This window comes from Mustela nivalis, assembly GCF_964662115.1.
Source record: "Mustela nivalis genome assembly, chromosome: 17".
Classification (NCBI taxonomy): Eukaryota; Metazoa; Chordata; class Mammalia; order Carnivora; family Mustelidae; genus Mustela; species Mustela nivalis.
The window spans coordinates 25,905,538-25,928,878 of record NC_139036.1 but is presented as its reverse complement, the minus strand read 5'-3'; the positions used below and the strand labels follow the sequence as shown (position 1 = coordinate 25,928,878).

At 44.0% G+C, this 23,341-nt stretch overlaps 2 long non-coding RNA genes across 2 annotated transcripts in view; both read right to left on the bottom strand.

Moving 5' to 3' along the window:
• LOC309851776 overlaps positions 1-15,976 on the bottom strand; it is a 28,999-nt gene extending 13,023 nt beyond the window's left edge. Inside the window, exons 1-2 of the long non-coding RNA XR_014304919.1 lie at positions 15,832-15,976; positions 3,383-3,482 (exon numbers count right to left, since the gene is read on the bottom strand). This is a non-coding gene — a long non-coding RNA (uncharacterized lncRNA). The remainder of the gene's footprint in view (positions 1-3,382; positions 3,483-15,831) is intronic.
• Positions 15,977-17,589: 1,613 nt separating this feature from the next.
• Positions 17,590-18,959, bottom strand: LOC309851775. Its single transcript, XR_014304918.1, has 2 exons — positions 18,786-18,959; positions 17,590-18,667 (listed from the first exon to the last, which is right to left on the bottom strand). It is a non-coding gene; the product is annotated as an uncharacterized lncRNA (long non-coding RNA).
• Between the last annotated feature and the right edge of the window lie 4,382 nt (positions 18,960-23,341).

Below are 23,341 nucleotides of genomic sequence, written 5' to 3'. Positions count from 1 at the left end.
AATGCATGGGGTTAGCAAGCCCTTTTGTAACCCTGATCTGGTCCATAAAATGAATAAATATTATGCTTCTCTGTTCAAATATAAGCGAGGATGGCTGTAAATAATAACACAGACTGTCATTTAGTGGCCTTACGGATTCCATTAGTCATGATGTTGTAGGTGTGTTGGATACTAAAAGTTCAGCAGTCTTATGAGTGTCTTAACATTTCTGGCATTTTAAACACGTCCTTATGTGCAATTTGGAAATATGTACCTAAAGCCTTATACATAGGCAAGACCCTGAGCTTTTATAAAGACTTTCTATGGGCCTGAAAAGAAGAGACACAAAGTCACCACAGCCAATAAACAGCAGAGCCTAAAGCCAAAAGGATGTCTGTCTGACTTCAGACTTCTGGGTCTCTACCTCCACGTGCTGCAAATGTTCCCTACTGACCAAGAGAACCTCAGAGAAGGGGCATATGTAGCCCCAACCCCTCACCTGTTTCTTGGCTATCATTTTTTTCAAGTTTTTTTTTTTTTTAAATTTGACAGAGAACAGGGACAGGGAGGAGAGGGAGAAGCAGGCTCCCCACTGAGCAGGGAGACCCACACGGGGCTCGATCCCAGGACCCTGAGATCATGACCTGAGCTGAAGGCAGATGCTCCACCAACTGAGACACCCAGGCGCCCTCTTGGCTACCATTTTTACTGAGTAGTTACTTACACCTCCCAGGCACTGGGCTTCTTAGTAGCCCTATCTTGTTTAGTCCTTAGAACAACCCTGAGGGGTATGGACGATTATTCCCATTTTAGGATGAGTAACTTGCACAAAACCAGAGCTCTAGGAGAAGGAGGGGGCTGGGTCAGAATGGGGTCTGTGTGACTTCAAATCTCCTCACTACACTACACCATACTATAAAGCATCCAAGGTTCTATGGAGCTCGCAGCCATGTCCTCCCGTGAACCAGAATGATGATGGCAGCCCCAGGAAAAGCTGCCCTCAGTCAGAAGCCCCATGACCTTCTGTCGCAGCTCCTTAGGATGGGGCTGTATGGGTCTTGCCCTGGGGGAAGGAGAGGAGTGGATGTCGGGGGAAAGCCCAGTCTGCCAGGCAGAGATGGGAAACCCCACAGGGACAGAGACTGCTTGCTCTAGTTGGGCTTTGCAGAGAACAGGAAAAGATCTGAGCAGGAAGGAGTGGTCCATGTCTTGGCCATGAGACTGAGTCAGAGTGTGGCCAGCCACCGAGACACCAGGACACATGCTTGTGGTCACTCTATGCAAAGATGCTGGATATTTTTTCTTATGGTTTCACTGGTTTGGAGGAAAATGCAGAACCACGTGGACAGTGTCCCCTCTTTCATTCGACAGGCAGCATCACGTGTTTTCGATGTGGAGAGACTAGCTTTGTCATTTATGAACTGCTTAATAGGAGATAAGCACATAATCTGAGATCCAGTTTTGATACACTTGAAATGCAGATAATAAGATTTCCTTTGGGAAAGTGTTATAAAGATTAAATGGAAAAATGTGAGATTTACAGATATTTCTACCTCGTCAGCTCCAGCCAGTACTGCCGTCTGTGATTGGGTAGGTCACACATTGGACAGTGACAGCTGGCAGATGGCACCAAGGGGGCTGATGCCATCCCAGGCTTTGCTCCTGAGCCAGGCACCCAGACTCTGCCCTGCCTGAGGGGCAGAAGGATACCAACTGTGAATGCAAGTGGGGACACTCGGAGGTATGATTGCCCCCTGGTGTCACTGTTAGAGAGAAATCATAGCAAGGTGAACAAAAGGACAAAGAATTTGGTTCATTCCTCAGTTTCCTCATCTGTAAAATGGAGGAGAGATGAATACTTACATCTCTCACACCTAAACCTCTCAAACAAAATCATATATTAAAAAGACCTGCCATGGAGAGGTTGTCAAACATGCATGTTTTCACTCTTTCCCCACTCTGGGGGGTGCAAACCCATTGCAAAGGATTACTGAAACATTCCCTACAAACAAGTAAATATTTCAAGAACATAACTGAAACTTTTAAAATTGCATTTGATTTAAAATCACAAATTTCCATAAAAGGATTCTTGCCAAGTAGAGAAAATTAAAAATATATCCAGCATTTTGAAGTTTACTGAAGTTTTTGAGAAAGATAATGCATCCTCACAAAATCAAATTAGCAATTTATCTTTGACTTAAAAAAAAATGTATGCCCTTTGAACCAGCAACAATACTTCAGGAATGTTTCCTAAAGAAATAGTCACATACACACAGGAAGGTTTAGTTCCAGAGGAATCCTTTGATAGCAAAATATAAGCCTACAAGTCCATTGGTCAAGAATTAGTAAGCAAAAATGTGCTGTATTCACAATGAAAATGCTTTGAAGCCTTTGGGGGAAAGAGTTGTGGAAATATTTCCACAGCCATGTGAAAGAGTTCACTACATATTACTGGGCATAAAAGCAACAACAAAAAAAGGAAGTTTAAAAATGTGGAGTGTGATATCATGATCATTGGGCACCACACCCCTTGGGGGTATGTGTGTGTATACACACACACACACACACACACATATATATACAAACACATATATATATATACACAAACACATATAAAATTTGTTATTATTTTTGTATATTTAAGATTTTATATATATTATAATATATGTACTTTATATATAATACATATAATATATTAGAATATTATATTGTATATTTTATATATTTATACATAATATAAAATATAAACATAAAATATATATTATTTATATATAAACACATATATTTATATATATTTCTATATATTTTATAAATATATAATAGACATACCTATTATATATTTATATATTGTATATAAATATATATGTAATATATAAAGATATTTTATATAATATATAATATAAAATATATATTTATAGGTATATTTATATATTTACATAATATGTATATATGATTAATATTTATATGTAAGATATAAATATTAAATAAATATTTATATATTTATATTCTATTAAGTTTTATTATTTATATTTTATTATTTATATATTTATATATAAAAACTTATATATATGTGTGTGTGTGTGTATATATAAGCAAACCTGTAACTATACTTATTTCTTGGTAATGAGATTACAGGCACATTTTGCCATCAATCTGTTCTGTTGTTTCTGGTATATACTCCTTGAGAAAAATGAAAAAATTTTCAGGATTCTCATACTTGAAAATGTCGGGAGAAAGGGCCCCATGACCAGCTTCTCCCTCCAAAGGGCAAGAAGGCAGGGAGACCTCAGCATGGAGGTGTACTTCTCCCCATTTGTGGGTGACCACACACCTGTGAAAGTTCCGAGAGCACCAAACCTCTAATTCTCCTGCGACAGGAGGGCTGGAGGAAGTCAGGACTTACCTATTTGAACAGTGGGGGAGCGGATGTGACCAGGGCCCCTGCTGAGGTGCTGGTGTCCCTTCCCACAGCACATGACTCCTCTGCTGGTGCTCACAGATGCCTGTTAAGAGAAAAGACCCGGTTAAAAGGCTTGAAGTCTTATAATTCTGAAATAATGATTTTAAGTGCCTTTGTGATATCATTCAAAAACTATCAATAACCTAGGAATGAATCTAATCAAGTGTGTGTAGACAACTACATATCACTAAGGAAAAAATGGAAACGTGTTAATAAATAAGGGGATATGCCATGTTTATGGGTTAGAAGACTTCCTACGCTAAAGATATCAGTTTTCCTCAAACTGAAATTTAATATACAATCCTGGCCAAAACCTTAAAAGGATTTTTCATAAAGATACATGAAAAGCTAATTCATGATAAACTGAATCTAAAACTTACATGACCGTTCCAAACAAAAAGATAGAAAGAAAGAAAGTCAAGAATAATCAAGATAATTCTGAACAGAGTTGCAGGATTTGAGCTACCTTTTACCAAGACTTACTATTATGTGTGGCAGTAAATGAGACTGTGTGGCATTAGTGCAAGACAGACAAACAGACCAATGTGAAGATGCATATGCCCAGTCTCTTAATTTATGGCAAAAGAGCCCCTGTAATACAAAGTGGGATAAGGTCTTCTCAGTAAATATGGGTGGAATAAATGAATTATTCACATGAAAGAACAGAACCTTTTCTCCTACCTCACATCAAAACACAAAAATCTGTTTCATTTGGAACATGGACCTAAGTGAAAGGTAAAGCAACAAAGCTTCTTACTCTAGCAAATTGCTTTCATGGTCTTGGGAGAAGCAAATATTTCTTAGATATTCTAGAAACATTACTAACCATGCGAATAGATAGATAAATGGGATTTCATTAAAATTAGGTACTGTTCCTCATTGAATGACATCATTAAGAGTGAAAAGGAAAGTCACATTGGAAAAAAAATGCTAACACGTACATACAACAGACAGCTTGTGTCCAGAACCCCTTACAAATCAATAGAAAAATGGGCAAAGGGATCGAACAGACACTTCCCAAAAGAGAAAGTTGCAAATTAAAAATAATGTCAGATTCCAGGAATTTATTAATTGTGCAGGTTGACATAATCTCCGAATCACACAGAACAAAAGAGCGTATTTTACGAGAGTGGGACTAAGGGGAGGATTGCAACGGTTTAGTTATGTAATCGGGGTGGTAGCCGTGGGTATGGAAAGGATGTCAAGGAAATGCTGGAAAAAGAGTTGACAAAGTCTGGTAATTGATTGCATGGTGGAGGCCAGGTGTGGCAAGCCAGCCAGAGAAACCATGCTTGGCTGTTAGCCCATTCGTTTCAGAAAGTACAGGGAGGAAGGAGAGAAAGCAGCAGGCAGAGAAGAAGAAAAGTAGAAATAGTATTAGAGAAGCCACAGCAGAGTTTTAGGAATGAGAGGATCCTAAACAATGTCAGATACTGCAGAGATATCAAGAAATTGACATGTCCACCAGGAAGGTGTCAGTGTCATTGGAGGGGGTGGTGTGTGTGTGGTGGAGGGAGGCATTGGTGGTGATCATAATGGTGCTGGTGAGGGTGGCTGAATTTATCCTGTAAGGCCTCAGGCGTGACTGGTGGCAAGGAAGGAAGACACAGAAGACAGAAGCAGGGTTCAGAAAAATCTGTTCTTGGGCATGAGAAGATGTATTAGGTGATGGGGAGTAAGGAGGGCACTTGATGGAACGAGCACTGGGTGTTCTATGCAACTGGTGAATCACTACCTTCTACCCCTGAAACCAATAATACACTCTGTTAACTCACTTGAATTTAAATGAAATCTAAAAAACAATGACCAGATGTATCTGTTTGTAGGTAGAATGAATGGAGAGATCATGGAGGCACAGAGTAACTGTTGGAGCAAGGTCCAGCAGGAGTTGAAGGCCAACAGAATGCACTGGAGAGTCTGGGAATGGCAAAAAAGGAGGGAGAAGGTAGGCAGGCACCGAGATACCAGCGTGATGATGGGTGGTGACAGTTAAAATGTGGCAGTTAAAATGTGCTACTGCTGTGGACTGTTCTCCATGTTTACCCATCTTCGCTTCCGTCCCCTCTTTCATACTGCACGCACCCAGCCCTAGATTGCCCACTTGGGACTCTCTTGTTCTAAGACAGGTGGGGCTGGTCTTTGCCCGGACTTATCCACTGCCCGGAGCCCTGTGCCAAGGGTGAGGAGGGCTGCCAGGAGGAGACTCCCAACTTCAGGTAGCTAGTGGAAGACATCATTTGGTGATAATGCAGTAAGGCCAAAGGAGACGAGATTTACACTCTCCTGGACAGGGAGCTGGGCCAGAGTTCAAGGCCACCATCAGCATGTAGGAGCCTTGAACTTTGGGCTCTGCAAAGTAGCCAACTTGGCTGGGGGGAGGGAACCAACACAGACCATATGTGGTTTCCAGAAAAGTTCTTTGAAACAAGGGGAATATCTTTTCAGGGGAATAAAGAAATCTATCAGAGAGATCGAAATAGATTAAAAGCCAGAGAGAGCCAGAGAGGAGAAGGAAGGGGAGAGAAAATGATACAGTTAGGGAGGACGAGCGGTAACTCAAAAACATGTGATTTAATGCCACAATAGAGGCACAACAAGATTAATTTGTTCAAGGAGACAGAGCTCCTAATGGGATTCAAACTTAGGTATTTTGGGCTTCATATTTCATGGCTTTTTTCTACATTGGGACCTCAGTCTGAGCACCATACTGCTTTTATGATACCGAGGAGGACCGCTGGGAAAGGTCCTCACCAGGAGGGGTGTCAACAGAGGCTCTTTTCTCCAAATGCTGCCCAAGAAGTAGTCTCAAGGGAAGACTCTGGTTGCTGGATGCTACTGGTTGCTGAGCACAGTGCCGTCTGAGCCCTGGAGGAACCACCTGCATTGCAGGGCTTGGGGGCCCTCTGCTACAAAACCATGGCGGGCGCACTAGGTGTTGCAGTGTTTATGCTAGAGGTGCACATCTCCCTCCCCTCCACCTGCACTGCAGAAGCCGAGCAGAGCCAAAGCTCCAGGTGCTGGAAGCCAAACTATTCTCTTCCTGAAATGCCTCTCTAGTGCCCTGTACTGATGAAGCTTCAGTGCCGTCTGGCAAAGGAAAAAAATGTTTAAAGGGTCCAGATCTGTTTTCACCCAAAAGCCTACAAGGATGAATTTGGAGGCAAGAAGCAATAAAGCAATAACTGGCATAGACAGTTTGTGCCGTTCAAGGAATTCGGCCATTTCGTTGAAGTTGTCAAATGTACTGCAGAGATAGTACGGAGAGTTCCCGTGTACCTCTCACCGGATCCTCTAGCGTTAACTCAAACATAACTATGGTAGTTCCATCAAAACTAAAAACAAAACAAAACAAAACAAAACAAAACAAAACAAAATCAATATTGCTACTAGTCAAAAGGACAGAATTACTATTACGAAAGTGCTATTAACCAAACTACAGAATTTCTTTGACTCTTACAAATTTTCCCACTAATGTCGTTTTTGTGTTCCAGGATCCAATCCTGGGTACCACATTACACTTACCTGTCACCACTCCTTACTCTAGTATGTGACATTGCCTTAGTCTCCTCTGGCTCGATATTTTGTAGGACATCTGTCAATAGGTATCTGTCTGATGTTTTTCTCCTGATTGGACTAGGATTATAGGTTTTGAGAATACCAGGAGACAGAGCCCTGGGGCCAGGAGTGGCTGGTGAGTCCCACACTTATGTGGCCTTGCAGACCAGAACTGAGAAGTTAGAACAGTAGAACATGAGAGGCTTATTCATGTTCAAAGGAGAGACATCCCTGGAAATATCAAGGAAGATGGGGAGGCAGAGGATCCATAGAGGAACCAGCAGAAGGATGCATGATAGGCAAGCCAAGCATTGGACTTGGCACAGGGCGCAACACCAGGGGGCGCTATTTCCACAGACTGCAATGTCTGGGCTGACCCTGGAGTTGGGCAGTGCAGCAACCCTGAGACTGTGAGCATACATGTGAATGTGCCTTTGTCTCTCCACCCAGGCTGTGGGCTCTGGGACACTGAAGTTGTGCACCTGTTGTAGACATCGTGGTAGAAAAAGGAAGGAGAACATATCCAAGATCTGAGGGCACCGGGCTCCCAGCTTAGACTGCCAAACGCAGGGAAAAGAAGAGAGGGCACATCCCTGAGCTTATACAGCTACACAGACTGCCCATCAGCCCTGGGTTAGCCTCTTCCCATCACTAGCTGGAGATAACCTCTACCCCAAGGGCTCCGTGTGGCTTATATTTCTGAGATATGCCCACCACTCTGAAACAAGCATCCAAAAGGCCACAAGAACCCAATTTTTATAGCACTTGCTTCAAGTTCCCTGTATACTTCCCAAGTTTTCAGAAAGTCACAAATGTAAATGACAGTCAGTGAGCTGATGCAGATCACTCACCACGGACCTCTGTGGCTTTCTTGACATGACCCTATAAAACATCTGACCCTAGAACAAGGGAGGACTCATGACCCACTGTTTAAGGGTCAGTCCCTAAGCCTCAGGAATTCTTGGGGTTTTCCTGGCAGAAGAGCAGTGGCTAGAATTGCCTTCCAAGCACCAACTAGTAGTCAGGAGCCAAGGCAGAGCCATAGAGAGGTCCTATTTCAGGTCTCAGCTAAGGCGCTCAGTGCTGTGTGTCCACGCAAAGTTATACCTTATGAGTGCCTAGCTAGGGGGATGCTGTTTCCTTCTCAATCTAAATGCAACTGCATTCTTAGTTAAAGTATTCTTAACTATCTCTGCCATGGCCTATTGATTTCCTTCCCCTCCAGAGCATCAACCCCATAGGACTCCAAGCAATTATATGGCCTACTGATCTGTAGACCCCACAGTCACCCATGTGGGAGTCGAGAAGCTCTCTTCTTCTTGGACTCAAGAGGGAAGAACCTAGTGTCAAGGAGAATTGATGTTGCAGCTTGAGTTCAAAGGCAGGCTGGAGGCAGAATTCCTTGTTTCTCAGAGTACCTCCGTCTTTTCTTTTATAGCCTTCAACTGATTGGATAAGACCCACCCACATTATTATATCTGCTTTACTCAAAGTCTTCTTTCTCTGATGTACTTGGCCAGCTGAGTTATTTAAAGCAGTCTACAGTATCACAGCATAGAAGGAGCTGCTCCAATGATACCTGTGCAAGGAGAAGGGTTCTCTTTGCCCTTAGCTGAGTAGATAGACCCAGATGAGTACAGGTACCTGGGCTTAGAAGATGTCGGTAAGAAGGGACTGGGAGGCAGGATGTCTTCTTTGCCCTGTTAACATCTCCCATCATCTGAAGGAAGGACCCTCCCATGGGCCACTCAGTTAGTATGTCTTCACTGAGATTGATTCACTTTGCTGATTATAGGAACTCCTGCACACAGCTTAATCACAATGAGCCAGGGTGGATAGGGTTAAGCAAGAGTGTATTCAGAATAAAGGTTTTATAAATGGAAGCTCCAGGCAATACTACCTGTAATCCTCAGAAATCAAACATTCGTTGTCTGAATAGACATCCCCAGTGCTATGGCTCCAGATGTAGAGAAAGGACCAGTCAGTAAAGGACTACAAATTTGCTCATTGCACTTTGCTGACTTGACTATGCCCAGTGGATTTCAATCCACCATGCTTGGCATGGCAATGAAGGCCCTGCAGAACTGGCCTGGAGCTCCTGTTAAAGTCTCCTCCAGTCCCCCTATGCCGATACTGTGCTTCCCTTTGTGCCCCACCCCCCAGGCCATTGCTTACTGGTCCTGCTTCCTGGACAGTTCACCTGGCTCCTGGTCTACCTGAGGACCTCCGCCTCACCCCTCAGCTTCCAGCTCACATACTTTGCACCACTTCAACACTTTCCTAACTTCTTGGACAAGAGCTAATAATTCCCCTTCTGCTCCTGCAGAGCTTTTCACAAACCTCTGCCATAGCCCCAGGCAGGTTATATTATAATTACTTACATGGGTCTGTCGTGCAGAACTTGCTTTGTATGTGCTCTTATTCCAACACCATGCACAGTGTCTCGGTGGCCACCAGCAATCAATAAGGCAGAAGAGACCTATCTCAAGGATTTTTAATCAGTGTCCTGAGAACCCAGAAACATGGTCATGTGTCTCAGTTGAGCAGTTGGAAACAGCTGCCTCCCTCCCTAGGAGGAAGGTTCTTTATTTCTTCCCATGACCTTTCTTAGGTAGGACAACTCCAGTTCTTCTGCTGTTTGCAACCAACTGCTCTTCCCCGGGACTTTTGCAGACTTCTCGTGTAGAGGATGGTGGGGGGAGGTGGTGTTCCTTTCGCCCGAGATGATGACTGTGGGCTCATCCTTCACCGATGAGCAGATCACCAGTGTCCTTGCACCCATTTCTCAGACAACAATCCTGTGGATCCATCCACACATTTACGGTAGTATTTCTTATACTTTCAGATTGCGGTGTCCCTGTACTACATGATGATTGTTGTAGAGTCAAGGCTCGAAAGAAATCTATACCTCCTCAGAGAAGATACCTATTCTGTCCCCCATGACCACAACTGCAACAAAATTCACTACACAGAGGCTTGGAAAGAGGACATCTATATGGATATAATGAAGGTACCTCATCATTGAAAAGTGTTTACTACCTGCTGTAGAGATAGTGCCTAATTCTGTGAGATTCCCATAGGTCAAAGTTTGGGTTACCTTTCTTAATCTCCCCCAAGGCTGGTTGCTGGAAAGCCCTTAGGAGACTGAACTGCTGTACCAAGTCTGTAAGACCAGATACCTCCAACCTCCCAAAAGGGAAAGCCCCCAGGATAAAAGTGGTGTTTAGCCTCACATCAGTACATCTGGCATACACACAGAATCCAGCCCAGCTTCCATCCATTAGGAGAGAATGCATCTGGGCTGTGCTGGGCGCATGAATGGTACTGAGGAACTTCTGAGATCCAGATGGTAATCTGGCTCCTTTATTCCATGTCACTATTCCTAGTGATGTGGAGGGAGAATTTTCTATCTGGTTCAGATGACTCTTCAGAGAGCTAAAAATGCAAATCAATTTATAGTTGGAAAAACTGTTAGACAATCTCCTCATCACTTGATGGTCATCAGTCAAGTACCTTGGTACTTGAGGTCAGGGTACCTTTGAGAATTATGTTCAAGGAATTTCTCATGAGTGTCAAAAGTGAAGTCTATAAAGAAGTTGTGGTCCACGTATACAATGGAATGTTATTCAGCCATCAGAAGGGATGAATATCCACCGTTTGCATCAACATGGTTAGAACTGGAGGGGATTAGGCTGAGTGAAATAAGTCAAGCAAAGACCATTATCATATGGTTTCATTCATATGTGTAATAAAAGGAAGAGCATGGAGGACCACAGGGGAAGGGAGAGAAAACTGAAGGGGAAGAAATCAGAAAGGGAGACAAACCATGAGAGACTATGAACTCTGGGAAACAAACTAAGAGTTGATGGAGGGAGGTGGGTCAGGGGATGGGGTGACTGGGTGGTGGGTATTAAGGAGGGCACGTGTTGTGCTGAACACTGAGTGTTATATGCAACTAATGAATCATTGAACACTACATCAAAAAATGAAACACTATATGCTGGCTAACTGAACATAATAAAAAAAAATTTTTTAAGTGAAGGTCCAAGCTAGGTAGCATTAGAGTCTGCTTCAGCATTTGATAAATAAAATACACCACACTCAGATTTTCCATTTCAAGCTGCCTGGATGGCTCATCTACCATTCTCCTTGCCATAATTAACATACTTAGATAATTAGGGATATAGCCTTGGTTCTTAGCCTAACTTTGCACATGTGAAGGGTACTTTTTCAGCAGAAGCTAACCAAACCTAAGAGCTAATTAATTCAAAGTCCTGTTTGTCTTTACAAACAGAGCTCTGGTAAACAATCTCAGATTAAAACACAAAGTGAAAAGAAGGGCCATCTGTACCCCAATGTTCATAGCAGCAATGGTCACAGTTGCCAAGCTGTGGAAAGAGCCAAGATGCCCTTCAACTTACGAATGGATAAAAGAGATATGGAGTATTATGCCTCCATGAGAAAGGATGAATACCCAACTTTTGTATCAACGTGGATGGGACTGAAAGAGATTATGCTGAGTGAAATAAGTCAAGCAGAGAGAGTCAGTTATCATATGGTTTCACTTACTTGTGGAGCATAAGGAATAACAATGAGGACATTGGGAGAAGGAGAGGAGAAGTGAATTGGGGGAAATTGGAGGGGGAGACGAACCATGACAGACTGTGGACTCTGAGAAACAAACTGAAGGTTTTGGAGGAGAGGGGAGGGGGGTGAGGGGTTGGGTGAGCTTGGTGGTGGGAAGCACTGGGTGTGGTGTATAAACAATGAATGCTGAAACACTGAAAAAATAATAAAATAAAATTACACACACACACACACACACACACACACACATTCACACCCACATGAAGTGTGAACTTTCTCACAGGTCCTGTGGGGTTTGTGCTCAGAGTGTCCTGAAATGAAATATGTTTTCCAATTTTGTGTCCAGCGCTCCCAACCTGAGCCACTCATGATCTCCACATTCCTCTCCAAACAGTTCATGTCCCACATATGCCCTACACGTGGAGGTCTGGTGAAATGATCATTTGGGGGAGGGAAGAAAGAGGCTGGAAATAAGCCAATATTCTGTGTAAACTGGGGGGAGCTATTAAGTGTAAAGGTAGACAGGTTTTTTTTTAATTTTTTAATTTTTTTATAAACATTTAATATATTATTACCCCCAGGGGTACAGGTCTGTGAATTGCCAGGTTTTCACACTTCACAACACTCCCATAGCACATACCTTCCCCAGTGTCCATAACCCCACCACCCTGGACAGGTTTTTATTGGTTTATTGGTTCTACGGGCATTGTTTTTCATATTCTCAATCACTTAGCAATGAGTGGGAATAAGGCTCTCGGTTCATTCCACCAAGAGAAAGCCTCTTTCAGGATCTGTGATTTATTTTATTCCCCTTAAAGTCAAGGGCTCATTTGCAATTAAAAAAGCAGACTTTGGGGCGCCTGGGTGGCTCAGTGGGTTAAAGCCTCTGCCTTCTGTTCAGGTCATGATCTCAGAGTCCTGAGATCCTGCCCCGCATCGCTCTCTGCTCAGCGGGGAGCCTGCTTCTTCCCTCTCTCTCTACCTGCCTCTCTGCCTACTTGTGATCTCTGTCTCTGTCAAATAAATAAATAAAATCTAAAAAAATAAAAATAAGAATAAGAATAATAAATAAATAAGCAGACTTTGAAAGATGTTGCCTCCCATATGATACCTTCCTACAACAATCTATTCACAGACTTCCCAATAACCAAAACCAGAGCCAGGGAGCAGCTCAAGGAACCCCAAAGCTACCCCTTCTCTACAGTTTGCGCCTGTGATATGGAATGGTATGCCTTGAATGTGCTCAGAAACTTGGGATTCCAAAGAAGCAAATCAAATAACCACATGATAAAGAATACTTGACCAAAAAAAGTCCTTTCCAGCATGGGTTATTTTAGTTGACTTTCTTTTCTGAAGGATGTATGGGCAGAAGGTGATGGGAGAGATTCACAGCTACCCAGCCAGACTGGAATCAGAGCCTCCAGATTCTGTGAACCTGTAACACACATTCCTGCTCTGTTAGGTGGAGCCAATCATATGTCATACACAGAACTGTGGAATGATGGGGAGTCAGGAGGTGACACAGATAGGCTGTTGGGGGAGGCAGCCATGCCAAAGGTGGTGAAAAGCTTTGACCAATTAAAAAGTGCTGGAGGTATCACAATCCTTACTGACAAATCCTGTATCACAATCCTATACTTACAAAGTTCTAAGAATCAAAACAGTATGGGACTGGAACAAAAACAGACACATAGTAGGAGAAGAATAAATGAAACAAGATGGGATTGGGAGGGAGACAAACCATAAGTGACTCTTAATCTCACAAAACAAACTGAGGGCTGCTGGGGGGAGGAGGGGTTGAGAGAAGTGGGGTGGGATTATGGACATTGGGGAGGGTATGTGCTTTGGTGAGTGCTGTGAAGCGTGTAAACTGGGCGATTCACAGACCTGTACCCCTGGGGATAAAAATATATGTTTATAAAAAATTTAAAAATTAAAAAAAAATGAGACACATAGATCAATGGAATAGAACAGAGTTCAGAAATAAGCCCATGATTTTATGGCCCATTAATCTATAATCAAAAAGACAAGACTGTACAATGGAGAAAAGATAAGCTCTTCAACAAATGGTATTGGGAAAACTGGCCAGCTATGGGCAAAGAAATGAAACCAGACCACTTTCTTACACCATACACAAAAATAAACTCAAAATGGATTAAAGACCTAAATGTGAGACCCGAAACCATAAAATTCCTAGAAGAAAACATAGATAGTAATTTCTTTGACGTTGGTAATAGGAGCATTTTTCTAGATATGTCTCATTTGGTGAAGGGGGAGGAAAAAAAGCAAAATTAAACTATTGGAACTACACCAAAATAAAAAGCTTTGTACCATGAAGAAAACCATCAACAAAACAAAAAGGCAACCTACTGAACGGGAGAAGATATTTGCAAATGATTTCTCTAATAAGGAGTTAATATCCAAAATACATAAAGAACTTTAACAACTGAACACCAAAAATAACCCCAAATCATCCAGTTAAAAAAAAAAATGGGCAGAGGATCTGAGTAGACAGTTTTCCAAAACAAACATACAGAGCTGGCCAGCAAACACAAGAAAAGATGTTCATCACTCATCACCACGGAATTGTAAATTACCACCACAATGAGATTGTGACCTCAGACCTGTCAGAATGGCTAAAATCAAAAACACAAGAAGTAAATTGTTAGAAGGTGGAGGGGAGACAGTAAAGTCTCCTCCAAACTGGGAGGGCACTTTGAGACCAGAAAATGAAGCAAGTTTATGAAGATATAGTTTTTCAGGTTTGTAAAGTTTATGAAGATATTCTAAAGCTGGAAGTGATTGTAAATTGAGATGGTACTTTGTGTACGGGCCTGTGTGCAGCGAGGGTTAGTTATGTTCCCCTAATGTATATGGCTCCCCAAATCTGGGTGACCGCAGTGTCGGCTAAGCCTTTATGCACAGCCTTTCTATAGAGTGAATAAGTAACAGGTGTTTTAATTCTGCGAAGGTCCTCTTGAGGGTGCTGCCACTAGTCTGACTCAGCTTCAAAGCTGTCCAGTCTCTGTGTCTTTCTGTTCCATATTTTCAATTCCCAGGAGGGGAAAAGCATCCGATTGATCAAAGATCTCAATCTGGATCATTCAGCTAATGTCAAGGAGGCAGCCTTGAGTGGAGGAGCCTGGGCTTGAGAGGACAGCCTTTGGGGAGTTGCTCTGGTCTTCTGTTAGCTTCTACCTTGACTTGTGGTCATCTGGAAAGGATTCCAGGGACACGTGTGGGTTCTAGCCATACTGCCTCCGGCCCCTATAGGGACCAACCACACTTTTGCTAAAAGGTATCTCTTTTCCTCTGCTACTCGTAACAGGCCACATATCTTTAAGCTCAAGGTTCTAAGACTTACCTATCCTGGAAAGCAGAAAGAGGTCATATCTTATTTAGATCCACATCTGGCTGTCAGGCTGCCCCGATTTCACACCCATTTACCCGCGTTCCATCTCCTTAGTCTTGCCTGCATATTTTCAGCCGTCCCTAAGGTGTCCGTGTGTGTTCACCAAGCCCGCTCATGGCCTTCTCATATGGCCTCCATGGTGTGCTCTGGTCTCCGCAAAGCCAGTTGAGCCTGGAGGCCTGGCACTGCCCCCATTGTCAGTGTCCTCGTGGGCAGGCCACCCTGTGGCAACAGAACACTCTCTCCAAGTTGTTCCAAAGCTAGAAATCCCCCAGGTACCAAATGGTGCCTTGTTTCCATTAGTCTTCTTCCCTTGGTCACACCACATTCTGGATAGCAGTGGAGAGACTGCCTCTCACTTCCCAAGCTCAAAAGTCCTGTGAAATATTGAGTAGAGAGGACAGATAGAAAGCGAGTTCCTGCATCTCTCCCACCTGTCTCTGACATGGCCAACCCAGACTTTCTAGCAGTATCTCCCACCCGATTCATGTAGACCATCTCCTAGGAAAGCACGGCTGGGACTTGTCAGACCAGGCAGTCGGGGGCTCCACTGGGTGTCATCTAGCCTTAAGAGAATGAGGAGTGGCCTGGGACAGGCTCACCCCGAGGGAGAGAAAGGGACTAGAGAATTCAGAACAGTAAAACTAGGCTGTGGTTGCCAGAGGGGAAGGCAATCCATCTGGCTTGGGGACCATAACCTAGATCTGTCCCCAGTCCTTATAGATTATGCCCAAGCCTGTGGGACCATGGGACTGTGAGGGAAAAAAAGCAACACAAAACCCTCAGCCTCTGGTTTCTACTTCCTTCTGCCCTTCGAAGGTTAATTGGCAGCTGTTACCTGTGATCTCTCGGCCTTGGGGAAACTCCAGTTCCTTGCTTAGAGAAGATAACATGTCTACTCTGTTGTTTAAAGTCTTGGTTCCTTGAAGCTGAAGCAGGACTGAAGGATGCGGACCTCACCCATGCCTGCAGAGCAGGGCCAGAAGGTGCCTCTGGAAGCTGAGCCCCGCAGGCACCTGGCCAAGGATAACACACACCCGTGGGTTCCGCCTTCCCAAACAAGCTCTTTGCACCAACGGCAATAGCCTTCCCCAATCAGCAGGCAAGGCTGCCAACAGTTAAGAGCTGCTGTGAGCAAACGGAAGACCACGGAGTAGGGTGAGCAGAGCTAAGCTCTAGGGAGCCCCTTATCCACACCCAGAACTGCATGGGCTTCACCTCGTTGCGCCAACCCAACCATGGCACCATATTGAGCACCTCCAAGTCCCAGATCAGGACGCGGACATGGCTCGACTGGTTCAGAACTACTGAGGAACTTAGTTGCAGGGCTGGGAAGAGATACACTAGTTCTGTCTAACTTCTCAGGTCACGCTGTTTCTTCCGTACCACCTCTTGCCTTTTCCTCTACTGCTCATCCCCACCCAGGCTCAGGAGCACTTCTCCACCCTGTTCCCGCCTCCAGAGGGACCACTGTTGTAATTTCTTGAGTTTCCCTCTAGAGATAGTTTCCTCTCTCTCTCTCTCTCTGTACCCAATAATATTATGAAAATGTTTTAATTTAATGCTTGGATTAATGTCAAGGTCATTTGGAATGTATATTTGGGCAGATACGTATTTGGTTAAATTCAAGATACATACCTGAGCTGTTTTCTGATATTCCGATCAGACAACTTTTTTTCAATCCCCTTTATTCCTTATGGACCTTATGGCATATAATTGTATACTAATTGGAGAGATGAGCAATTAAATGCTTGCATTTCCTAATAACAAGAGACTTTCTTTTTTTCTTTTTTTAAGTAGGGTCCACACCCAGTGTGGGGCTGGAACTCATGATCCAGAGATCAGGAATCCCACGCTCCACCAACTGAGCCAGCCAGGTGCCCCAGGAGTCATTTTTAAGGGTACACATGGTTCCATATCTATTCATCAGGAACTTACCCTCAGTCACAGTCATCTGCATGTCCTTCCTCTGATACATTTTGGCAGAACATGATTTGGTGGGGAGAAAGCAACAGTTGTGAATTTTGCATTCTCTCAAAAGAGTGCAACCATTCTTCCGTAACTTAGTCTCTCAGAAATAGTAGATGGATTGCTATATTGTACTTGCATTTGAAATTTCTCACTCTGGGGGCACCTGGGTGGCTCAGTGGGTTAAGCCTCTGCCTTCGGTTCAGGTCATGACCTCAGGGTCCTGGGATTGAGCCCCACATCGGGCTCTCTGCTCAACAGGGAGCCTGCTTCCCCCCCTCTCTCTGCCTCTCTGCCTCCTTGTGGTCTCTGTCTGTCAAATAAATAAATAAAATCTTAAAAAAAAAAAAAAGAAATTCCTCACTCTGTGTTTACTCTGGGCATTTATCTCTCATCAGCCCATAACATGGTAACATTAATTGGTGCAAGTAATGTAATACTCGTGTCATCTGATTTCATTCCCTTGTGCTGTGGACATTAATATTCAATCTAAAGGGATACAATTATGTCAAGGGCTCTGGTCTTGTTTTACATTTGTTTCATATTACAGCAGATCTCTTTTTGTAGAGCAGACCTTTTTATTTTGTTGGTGCTAACTAGAATGAAATAAACAAATATGAGGCTGATATTAATGTAACCTTTTTTATTTTACAAATAATCATTGTATAAATGTTGAAAAATTTGGAAATGTATAAGGAGGAAAATAAAAATCATCCAACCTAAATAGACGTTTCTCCAAGGAAGACATACAGATGGCCAACAGGTACTTGAAAAGGGACCGAATATCACTAGTCATCAGGAAAATACAGATCAAAACCACAATGCGATATTGTCTCACACCCATTAGAAGGTCTATTATCAAAAAAGAAATGAACAACAACAACAAAAAAGATGACAGGTGTTGGGGAGGATGTGGAAAAAAGAAATCCTTAAAAATTGTTGGTGAGAATGTAAACTGGAATGGCCACAGTGGAAAACAGTATGGGGTTCCTCAAAAAATTAAAAATAGAACTACCATATGATTCAGTGATCCAACTTCTGAGTATATAGCCAAAAAGAAAGGGAAGTGGTACCTTGAAGAACTATCCGCACTCTTATGTTCTTTGCAGCGTTATTCACAATAACCAAGATAGGAAACAACCAAAGTGTCTGTCTATAGATGAATGGATAAAGAGGTCACACACACACACACACACACACACACACACACACCAATATTATTTAGATGTGATCGCTTTTTTATAGAATTTGTTATTTAAATCTTTTTGCAAGGGAAAGGGAAGGATTAGAACATGCTACCAGAGCTAAAAAATCTGGGTATTCATTTGTGTAATATTGTAACCATGATATGGTAAACCGGATGTGATTTCCTGAAATCATATCTTTCTGCATTTTTCTGCATCTAGACTAAGGGTCAACAGATGTTTTCTGTAAAGGATAGGCAGTAAGTATTTTAGGCTTTACAGGTCATTTTCTCTGTCCCAGCTACTCAGCTCTAATGCTGTAGGGCAAGAGCAGCCAGAGACGATGTATAAACTGGTAAGTATGGTTATATTCAAATAAAATTCCATATAATTTCACTTGTCACTCAATATCATTCATGTCAAGTGTAAAGACTAGTTATAGCTCGTGGGCTATACACAGAACCAGATGGAGGCTAGATTTGGCCTACGGGCTGGAGTTGATGGATCCCTGATCCAAACTATCTGAAAACAAATAAAAAAATCAAAGTTGTCATTGTCTGTCAATATTTTGGCAGTTTAAAAATAAAGCTATTTTGAATGAAGAGTTTGAAAACGTGTTTTAAGAGAAAAAAGTCCATACTTGCTTTCAGGTATTCTTCCGTTTGTCTGCCTCTTCTCCCTCCCGAAGAGCTTCCCATGGCCTTGGCCATGGCTGAATCCCTGCAGGCTGCTCAGTCCGGTGTGGCAAGTTCACACCAAGAGCTGTTCAGAATCAGATGCCCTTGGACGCCTGGACAGAAAGTGAAAATCCAGTCTGCGTGGCAAAGGTCAGAGTCAGAAAGGGGGACCACAGAAGGATACCCCAGGTCCCAGCAGGGCCAAGCAGAATCCTTGTCAGGAGTGCACAGGGATGGCGGGGTGGGGGGGCGGATCACATCCTGGTTCTAGAGTCATTGTGTAGTTGACCCAGACTCTTGTTTTTGCCAGGGCTTTTTTGGAAGACGCAAATTTGATTCAGCAGCTCAGTCCTTGAGCCCAGACTTGGTGCTCACTAAGCCCACCCTCCATCTCCCTCCTCCCCTGTGGAGACTGAGCTGAGAGTTCTACTGGTCCCCAGAACAAACACTGTGGACCCACTCACACTTAGAGACTCAGAGTGATACCCAGATGCCAGTAAGGACAGAGGAAGGAACTCGAGAGAGATGTCTTACTTTGTCCTCTCAGAGTCGTCAGAATTATTTTCAGGGCTCCACGGGCATGCGTCTTAACATTTTATGCTACTTACGATACCACTAGTCCAGAGAGGACCCCTTGGAAACATTAAATAGTGAAAAATTCCATTCCAATTAGATGATGCCAGCACAGTCCTATTCTGGATTAGGGATTTTAAGATAAAGATTTTCTGTATAAAGCTTTACCCCTTGGAAACTTTAGCGCTTGAGTAATTGAAATAGAGCATTTCTCCCAGGGTGGTAGTTCCAAAGATAAAGAACAACCAGGAAAATTTGTGGAAGAGCCTGCACTTTGTGACCTGGAGGGTGTGCGATGTACCTTTGTTGGGGGTGGCGGGGAGGGGATAGCCAGATACCTTTCCATCTACATGACCATCATTGCTGCTGACATAAAACACAGATTTACCATGACTCTTGCCCCATTTAAGCACCTATCACAGAGCCCCGCTCACACTCTGAGTGGGCTGTTTAAGATGTTCCAGAATCTGTCTTGATCCTCCTTTTATAGATTTCTCTCTGCCACTACCCCCAGCAAGTCTCCGCTCCTTCCTGTGCTCTAAACCCCCATCGCTTTGGGACATCTGGGGCCACGTCCTGCTGCTCCTTCTGTGCGGCTCACTCTTCTTTATTCTCTGTTAAATCCTGCTCCCTGTCAAAATCTAGCTCAGACTATTGCCACCTTTCTGAAGACACTGCATGCCAGTTTCCATGCTAGGATACTGATGACTTCAGTTGCCTTCAGCTTCCAACTAGACCTGTTTATGAAGAGTAATGATACCTGTTTATGTCATTTCCCTGAGCATACCTAGCCTGGGTTCACTCCTGACACCAGTGTTCACACAAATTAATGCTTGCTAATGCAAGCCAAAGAACCAATTCTGACCAACTTGAGAGAGCAGGAATTTTGGAAAGGTATTATTAGGCAGCTCACAGAAACAGCAGGAAAGACTGGGGAAGCAGGCTCAGGAAAGTATCAGGAGCTAAAATAAGGCAAGTAACAACAACACAACCATGCACGGGTCACAGCAACAGTGTGGTTAGGATGTCGCTGGCACCTCTGCTGTTGTGAATTGTTCCCAATGACCCCTAAGTCTTAGTGTCACTCCCTATAAATCCACATGGTCAGAAAGAAGCATCCTAATTCCAAGCCCTACATCCAGGAAGTAGAGAGAGACTGTGTCTAGCTCATATAAATCTCCATGGAGTTTCCCCCCAAATGAAAGAGGGGGTTGAAGCAGATGAGAAAAATGAGAATTTCCCAAAAGAACACAAATAGCTTTCTAGGGTCTTCAGAACCAACTGGAAATGTACATGGAAATTGGAGGATGCTATTCTTAAGTATCTTAGCAGGGGAGGGTCATACCTTGGCATTCAGAATGACAGATAAGAGGTGAGATTGTTGAAAATATTTTAAGGGTACACTCATGAACCCCCATAAATGACCAAATGAGACCGGAGCACAGAGACGTTTGGGACAGGGATGACCAAGCAGTAAGAGAAGACACCAGTGCTAATACACCCTTATTGAGATGCACAGGCTGATGAGTCCATTGGACACCGAGGTTATAAGATTACACTATATGGGAATCAAGATCAGGGAAGACCGAGACAAGCAGATATGGGAGACATAACTCAGCAGGCTAAGTTGTAGAATCTAGACAGAAGGAGGTAAACTCTGGGGGATGGAAAAGTCAGTTCAAAACATCTTCCTTTTGTCTGGGCTTCTCTGGGAGATGTAGGTTTATCCTCTTCTTAGATAACATCGGAAACAAAGGCTGTACCCCCAGAGCCTACCTCCTAACTGTATCATTACTCTTCATCACTCCAGGCAGGAGCTGGCACTTTCCATCTCAAAGCCACTTAAAGTCCCATGCCTCAAGGGTCAGGGTCACTTTCCTGGGTTCAGGCATCCAGTCCTGCTAGACACCAGTGCGTTCCCTTAGAATGGAATATTTCCACACTTGCTCCTTCCCCAGCTCCTTCTGAGTCTTGCCCTAAGAAAGGCTGTTCCAATAAGCCTGCTAGGTGCTACCTGTTCATTCATTTTTATGCTTGACCAAATTCATATTCCCAGGATGTTGCAGAAAATATTATTGTGCCATTTGCTCTGCCTGAAGTCAAGATGTGGAAGGAGGAAAGGAACTAGCGGGGACAGCCTTCCCCTGACCTGTTGGTATTCTGAGGGCCTTGTATTCATGGACTCCCTGCCTGTGCACACTTAGAGTCCTGCTAACCCATCGGGCGTCCACCACGAGGCCCAGAAAGGAAGAATAATCCAGCCAGGATAATGCCACAGGTACAGTTTATTTTGGACACAAGCTCTTTAGAAAGTAGTCCCTCCACCACTTTAGATATTCTACTTCCAGGGCTAAAATCCCAGGGATGGGTGTTAGCCAGGAATGGACTCTGGGAGAGTCCTCTTAGTGCCAAGCATCAGATTCGTGGATTCACGAGAAATCTCCTGGCGCTGGGATCCAGGCATGCTTAACGAATGTTAAGGGACAGGATACTTGCAGACGTGACCGCATCCATTGCTGCAGCATTTCATCCCCCTGGGACACGACTGATCTCCCGAGCACATTTCAGCGCAAATCCCAAAGACTCCTTCGGGCACCTCTGGGCAGACACTGGCTCTTTCTTGCCCTGCAACATACAATGGCATCTGTGGGGTCTGGAGAGGTTACTAAGACCAAAGCTCTCATGGCCAGTTCTTCCTTCATGTTCCTGATGCCCCCCCCTTCAACCTCGGTGGCTACATGCTCACTCTTAGGCCCCCATTTTACAGCTTGGCCCTAGGGAAAATGTTCTCCCCGCTCCAAAGGCTGCACAGTCCCAGTGGGCAAGAAACTGGCACTGTCATAACCCTCTTTATTCCACTTCATTAGAAAATCTCCGATCACAGATAGCCCCCTCCCTACCTCTCACCTACGCCGTGTTCATCCCCGAACTACTCCTTTGTGGCATCCCCATCCAGGTACGTCTCCCAGCTAGAGAGAAGCCCCTTCGAATCAGACCCAACCCAATCGGATAAGAAGAATGAGAAATGCAGGATGACTGTTCCTGTAAGCCAAAGGAAACAGGTCTGATGAATGCCCCATCTCCATTCTATAGCAGACACACTGTCTGCTTCTGTGCCAAACCGTTCCTGGGTCGGAAGCTGGGCTCTGGGTCTTCTCTGCTTTCGGGTAGAATCCCCTCAGCATCCTCACCTCTGAAGGGAGGTCTCCAAGCGCAGGTCAGCTCCACTCCCGCGGAGACGAAAGCCATCAGAACAAGGACTGCACCTGTCTTCATGCTGCCTTTGATGTGATGCACTCAAGGAACTCAGCTCTAATTTCTATGGTCAGGGTCAGCAGAAGGGAGGGCGGGGCTGGAGGCAGTAGAGCAAGACAAGTCTGTGGAAAGGTAAACTGTCTAGGGACTGTCCCCTGCTACTCTGGTTCCTTCATTCTGTTTCACAACCGGTTTCCCTCCTGGTTAGGGGGTGGTTTCTTAGAGATGCAAATGCAAAAGGAAAGCTTAGCACACCTTTTAGGCCTCTGTTCATTGTTCTGTTACAACTTGGCACTGGTTTTCCTGGTGACCTTAGAAACTGGGGCCAAAGAAAACAATTGTGAAATTCAGAACTTCAGAGTGAGACCTTGAACTATGAGGGCATGAGGAATTATATGCCTGGGCCCATCTGGGGCCCCTGGGAATCCAGATATAGCTAAATGCTTCCTTCCGGGACAGATGGTTGAATGTGTGTTTTGCAGCTACATCTAGGGCTGAGATCCCTGAACAGGTATGAAAGGTGAGACACCCATTCACCCCAAGGTAGTAACAGGTGGCTGTGAAGTCACTCTTCCAAAGAAATCAATGTTCAAAGATCCCAGCTGGCCAGGCCCTTGGGGGTTGAGAGACAGGATCCATCCTGAGTGTCGGTGGCCTCTGACATCTTCTGGTCGGGAAGCAGAGGCTCTTT